A 7158-nucleotide genomic window follows, 5' to 3' on the forward strand; every position below is an offset into this window, starting at 1 on the left:
AAATAAAGATATTACAACTCTTAACTTGGTCAATCCAAAGAATTTGTTCTTTCCTTAGCATATGACTTATAAAGAAAATAATTTGTTATATCAGAAGTTGGCAAACTTTTATATAAAGGGACAAATAGCAAATATTTGACTTTACAGACCATATGTAGATTCTATCTCTGCAGCCATTTCTTTTTCTTCCTTCTCTACTTCCTTTTATTTTACCATTCATTTTTTTTTTTTTTTTGGTATTGGGAATAGAACCCTGAGGTACTTTACCCCTGAACTACATTCCCAGCACTTATTTCTTTTTTAATTGCCAAAGAGGGTCTCACAAAGTTATGACCTCAAACTTGCATCCCCAAATTCAGTCTCCTAAATCACTGGGATCACCAGTGCATGCCACCATATCCAGCTTCTTCCATCTTTTTTAGCAACATTTTAAAAATGTAAAAACAATTCTTAGCTTGCCAGCCATACTAAACTGAATCTTGCGCCATGTATTATTCCATTTTTCTGTTGCCACACTGAAATACTAGAAGCTGGTTATTTTATAACAACAACAACAACAACAAAAAGACGTATTAAGCTCTCAGTTTTGGAGGCATAAAGCCCAAGATCAAGTGACCCTATCTATTAGTCTCTGGTGAGATCCTAATGGTATATGGCATCATGGCAGGAGCCCATGTGAGAAAGTATACACAGGAGACAAAAAGCCAGAGAGCAGAAAGGGACAGTCTTGCTTCTTTATAACGACTTACTTTCATGAAAGCTAACTCAGAGTCCCTTGAGAACCACACCAAGCGCTTTCAAAGGTATGCTCTCAATGGCATAATTACTTCCCACTTCTCACATTACTGCACTGGGAACCAAGCCTCCAATACATGTGCACTAGAGGCAAGCCACAACCAAACCATAGGTGGCCACATTTAGCCTGACAGAATCAAGCCACCTCAAGTCAAGGTTTGCTGGCCCTTATATTGGGCCATGATTGTTTCTATGCAACTTACTTTCCTTCTCAATTGAAGCTTACAGATATTTCATGAAGAAGCTGATATTACGTGTTGGTTAGTATGGAATAAGTACTTCTTTATATTTTAAGAAGGCAGGAAAATATTCTCAACAATTATAACTCAAAATGTACTGAAATTTAATCAAACTGACGTTCACCATTTAGACATTCTTATGTAATTTCTTTGCTAATTAAGAATTGTATAAAAAGCTCTGTATTAATTTGGCCATTCTATAAAAAGCTTAGATCCATTGTATTCACAGACAAGGTGATTATGGAATATAATAGCGTCTAATATTTGATCCTTTCGTCTGTACAGTGTAATGTACTGGTAATATTAGAGAAAATATAACCTAGTTTCCCCTTCAAATAATTAATATGTCAGTGTCAAGGACAGAAAGGTAAACAGTTACGATGTTTAAGGTAAAGAGTTTAAAATCTGAGCAGGACTTGGATGCATTCCCAGATGGCAAAGGGCAGGAAGCTGAGACACACATTTGTCAAGGACCCAGGAAAGATGTGGCCTGAAGAGATATATTCCAGACTTGTCATTGTGAAAGTGAGGTGATAATTGAGGCATACAGAAGACCCTTGGAGGACAGCAGAGAGAGTGGGAGTGACTGGAGGCAAATGCAATTCCAGGGAGAGAGGAGAGAGAAGGAGCTCATAAAGGAAGCCTCAGTGAGAAAGGATTGCAAAGAAGGCACATGCTGGTCCACAAGTTCAAAGACTTTAGGGAGTGCTACTCAAACAAGCAGGGTAAGTGGCATTTGTTTGCCAGTTGGGAGGCATTTTAGTGAGGAGGCTCTGGGGAGATTGTGTAAGTGAGCTGTGAGGCGTTCCACAAAGACAGTGATTCACATATGATAATCAGACAGGGGATTTTCAAAATCGGAGCTCCTTTTTCTCAAAGAAAATGTCAGAAAGGAGTATGGCAGAGGAAATGTGTGTTTTAAAACAAGCTTTCTGTTGTTCTAACAAGCTGAAAATTAATGGAAAATGAAGGATTTGACATGGCAACTGTATTTACCTTCCAAGAATCATGGCTGTCTTTTAAAAAAGAGAGAGAGAGAGAAGAGAGAGAGAGAGAGAGAGAGAGAGAGAGAGAGAGAGAGAGAGAGAGTCAGAGATAAAATCATGAAGAACCATGATGAAAAGGAATGAAGGGAAAGATGAGGTTTAGGAAGAGCTTGTTTTTGTTGTTGCTTAGGGTGAGAAAAGATTATAGGATATTATGAATGAAGAGCTTGTGAAAGGACAAAGTTTGAAGATAAATGATAGAGAAAAGAATCTTAATGTCTTCCTGTGTTCCTAAGGCAGTAAGATGTGCTAGAATTCAGGGTAAAGACAAAAGGGCAAGTGGTTTTTATACATGAGAAAGCAGCTTGTTAAGCAAGCACATTTGCCCTGCTCCATACAGCTTTGATACTCACCAAGTTCCTCCACTTTATCGGGAGCAAAGGAAAAGGAAAAGGTGGAAGAAACCAAGAAATAATTATAAGGCGGTCTGTATAAAGGATTTCTTCTCATTGTTTTGTACTGGATAACGGCATTTTGGGATCATGAGAAAATAGAGGCACTTTTGTTTGAAAGATGAAGCAATCTAGAGGCAGAGATGATGTTCCCAGCATAGGTAACAATGGTGTAACTAATATAAACAGTTCATATGCATGATCTGAACATTGCATTAATGAAATGCAAAGCTGCAGGTCCTGATGCAGCTGGCCTGGTGACAAGCAGCCACTGAGAACCAGCAAATACAAAGATGCTGACAGATGTTTTCCAATTTAAAGAAATACTCAAAATGAAAGTGTTTGGGGGTTTGGTTTTTTTGGGGGGTTTTTGTTTTGGGGTTTTTTTTCTACTTTGTTTTGTTTGCTTTCTAGTTGTCTGAGAGAGGTAATAGAAACTTCATTATGGAGATAAAATGGCAAGTGCTAAAATTTAATAATAATTAAATTTCCCTATCAACTAAAATTTCGGTCCTGGGTAGGGAAAAATAAACTCCCTTTAAATCATATTCCAAGATATGTACTTATCCAAAGCCACCCATGCTCTAATCTAAAAATCTATGTGAAAGTAGAGATGCTGCTTCCCAGTCCCCCTTACTTTAAGACATTAACTCATGTTTTCAGCCAAGTAGCAGCACTGAATCTGCTGGTGATTATGGACATTCAACATTCTATGTGCCACTTAAGTACCTTCAGCATCAATTTTGCAGCTGGCAAACTATTGCTCTTTATGTTTTCAGTGCATTTGAAATAATCTAGAAGTTATTTTACTTCCATTAGACATTAAGAAAAGAACCAAATGTAAAATCATTACTTTGCCAATTTACTGTAAAACCCAGAGGAAATTCTCAAATGCATCATTTATTGAATGGAACTAGTTAACATTTTGGTCAGGTAGATTTATCAAATGCATTTAAAGATTTTGAGACTTTTCCCATTTGTATTGCTAGAAAAATAGTTGAAAGCTGCTGATTAAATATCTCCTATATGCCAAATACTAATACTAATACTAATGTTTTATGCCTTTTAATCCAAAAAATTCCAGCGAGTTCAGAGTGTTCCCATTTATATATAAGAAAAATGGGAATGAAATTCATTAAGTTGCATGGCCAGTTAAATGGTGATAGTCAGAATTACAGTACAGGTACTTATAAAATCAAAGCCATTGCTCTTATATTTACAAGTCTTTAAGTTCTTTTAGAGATTCAGATATACATTTTTGCAAATCTGGAAATAACAGAGCTCTGTACACAACATGGGATCATGAGATTAGAGTTTAGATTTACTAACTGAATTGCCACATTTTCCAAACTTCTAATATGCGAGGAAGTGAGGAAGGGCAACACACACAATTCCTGCGCTGATATTCAGCAGACTCCAAGCTGCTTCAACCACTCATCAAATTTCTTGAATTGGTTTTTATTATTCCATTTCTATTGAGTTCTTTCTTCCTCTTTTCTGCTCAGGCTGAGAATTTTTGGATGAATATTTAGAACCATGAAGATTTGGCCCACTACACAATTATCCTATTTAGGATCCGACTTATCCTCAGGACTTTGAGTGCTACATGATCATCTTTTGCATCCTTTTAAAAACCCCAAGACTTCAACATGTCCCTAAAGACCACCTTCCATGGGAAACCTCCATTCCCACAGCTGTTCACCTTACATTGGCTCCTTCGGGGGTCACATATTCTAAGCTCCAACTTTGACCCTTTACCCTCCATTTCAGTGACTCAGTACACCTAGGTCTCTGCATAAACTATCTTTTTCTTTGCTCCATTGACAGGCAAAATGACCTACCCACCCCGCCTCCAAGTTAACTTGTCTTTGACTGCTGAAGCAAATTTTTCCTGTGCTCAAATTGCCTCTTTTCAGCAATTCAGCCTGTTTCTCTTTACCAAGTTCTTCTCCCTCAAGTTATGAACAGATGCATCTATTGATGCAGGCAGAATAATGACTTCCCAAAGACGTCCACCTCTTCATTCCAGAACCTGCTAATATTAACTGGCATTGCAAAAGGCACTGTGTAGAAGTAAAACTTGAAGGACCTTGAGTTGGGAAGTTTATCCTGGATTATGTTCAGTGAGACCCTGTGCAATCACAAGAGTACTTGACAGTGAAAAATGGAGACAGCAAGAAGAGCCACAGAAAATGTGAGAACAGAAGTAAGATCAGGATACCACATGAGGATTTGTTTTTCAAACTTTGAAGGGCAGGAAGGGAACCATAAGCGAAGGAATGCTGGAAAAGACATAGAAAGGATCCTTCCCAACCTGCAGAAAGGAACACAGCCCTAACAACACCTTCTTAATTTTAACCTGGTGAGACCTGAGCCAGAATTCTGACCTACAGAACTCTAAGTAATATTTTAAATTGCTAAATTTATAATTTATTAACGGTAACAATAGAAAACTAACATAGATTTCATCTATATTATAGAGTATTTATGTGTGCTGCTGCTTCCTTTTTAGCCACATTTATGTCTCTAATTCTTTCTACATTTGTAACCTATGTCCACTGCCTCCAATAAGATAATTTTCATATGCATAATGATGAAACAATAATAAAACATCACCAATAGGTTAAAATATGACTCACCAAAATCTGATTTTTCCCCTCCTTTACAACCAAAAATGTATGCAGACATAGTCATCATTGTAAAACATTTAAAGTTCTAAAAAGTCACTAAATAATTCCTACACAGTAAAAATGCATTACAGGAACTACTTGGGAAGGAAATGTATCTTCTAAACAAAAGCCCACCATCACTACTGAAATAACATGATAAATATGTGCTAAGTAGCAATGACAGATGCAGGCACTTTTTAAAATAATACAAAATGAGGATTTCAGGGATGCATCATTTAATTTGCATCTCAAGGGTATATTTTCATCTTCTTGTCAAATAATTTATATCCATAGCTTGCCTTTATGAATTACATTGTAGAGGGGCCTGGCATTCTTTGGTATGTGTGTGTGGGGGTGTGTGTGGTGTGTGTGTGTGTGTGTGTGTGTGTATATATATATATTTTTTTTTTTAACCAAGAAGCATTGAACAATAACTTCAGAGGGCTGATCATAGTAAGCAAATATTTTGGAATATTTGCCTCCCCATGCTTACAAAGTAAGCAGCCCAATTCACTCATTCCAGAGATTTCTGGGATGATAGTGGCAGATCAGAGGTTTGTTTTAGATCAGAGGTCCCCAGTGGCTCATACCTTTTCAAATCTTTGTTTTTGCAATCACTATCCCTTTCCACATAAATACTTGCACACTGTGGAACAATGAGACTCCTGGCACACCCAGAGGACTTCTTGATCTTTCTCTTTTGTTCTGCTTCTGTTCTCCAGCTGAATAAGAGAAAAAGAGATGTTTTACTGTGGATTCTTGGCTCTTTCACCTTTGAAAGGATTTTTTCCTTTTATCTTATTTTAGTATAGCCTTTATTTTTAATTAAACATTTCCTTTGAAATCATCTTCCACTTATTGTATTGCTCTGTGTTGATTTCCATCTCAAGTTTGCATGCAGCCTAAAAATGTGCCACAAATTTTGTACTGAAAGAGTAGACTATGATATTATCCAAAATTGATCTATCCTCATTTATTACAATTGATGCATTGATTTCTTAAATTAAATCCTCCTGACTGGATCATATTGTTCACTATGCTCTAGAGTTGTACCATCCCATATGATAATCACTGGCCATGTGTAGTTTAAGCCTAAACAATTTGAGTTTCAAGTAATTGGAATTAAATATGATTTAAAATTTAGTTTCTCAACCATACTAGTCTCATGTCAAGAGCTCAATCACTACCTGCAGCTACTATCATGGAGAATAGCACCAATTTCATAGGTAATTTTCATTATTGCACAAAATTCTATTGGTCAGCACAGATTCAGATAGGTCTCATGGGCTAGAGCTAGAACTCTAACATGACCCTCTAGATGTGTAAGATTTCAAAGAAAATACTACAAGTCAGAGGTTCTATTCCTCACTGAGTGTAGTAAATGTAAGATATTCCAGGTAGAATGTAGTCATTAGTATGTAGATGAAAAACTAACATGCTAGGATTTATGTACCAATAAAGCCACTTTATACAAAAAGGCAAACAAAACATCCATGTGATAAAACTGACATTTCCTGTTACTACTTTGAACTCTACCTGATTCTTATAAAGAATCCTTGGCTCTTCTGTGGTTCATTCAATCCTAAATTTATCACACGTCCACTATTTGTATGTGAATGCTCTACACATTTTGTTGTAGGGGAATAAAAAATTCAGGAAAACAAGATCCTTCCCTTCTGATAAGGTTCTAGTCATGTGTGACAATAAATATAGTATAAGCAAGGGCATTTCTGGGTTTTGGAGGATCTTGAAACTTATGCACTTTGAAAAGTACTTAAAAAAAAACAAACAAAAAATGCAAATATATAAAACAATGCTAATGTGGACATATTGACAAAGTAACTCACCATTTTGTTTTTTTTTCTTTTTTAAATTTTTATCGTTGGTTGTTCAAAACATTACATAGTTCTTGATATATCATATTTCACACTTTGATTCAAGTGGGTTATGAACTCCCATTTTTACCCAGTATACAGATTGCAGAATCACATCAGTTACACATCCATTGATTTACATA

Source organism: Marmota flaviventris, chromosome 8 (genome assembly GCF_047511675.1).
Source record: "Marmota flaviventris isolate mMarFla1 chromosome 8, mMarFla1.hap1, whole genome shotgun sequence".
NCBI classification, from domain to species: Eukaryota; Metazoa; Chordata; class Mammalia; order Rodentia; family Sciuridae; genus Marmota; species Marmota flaviventris.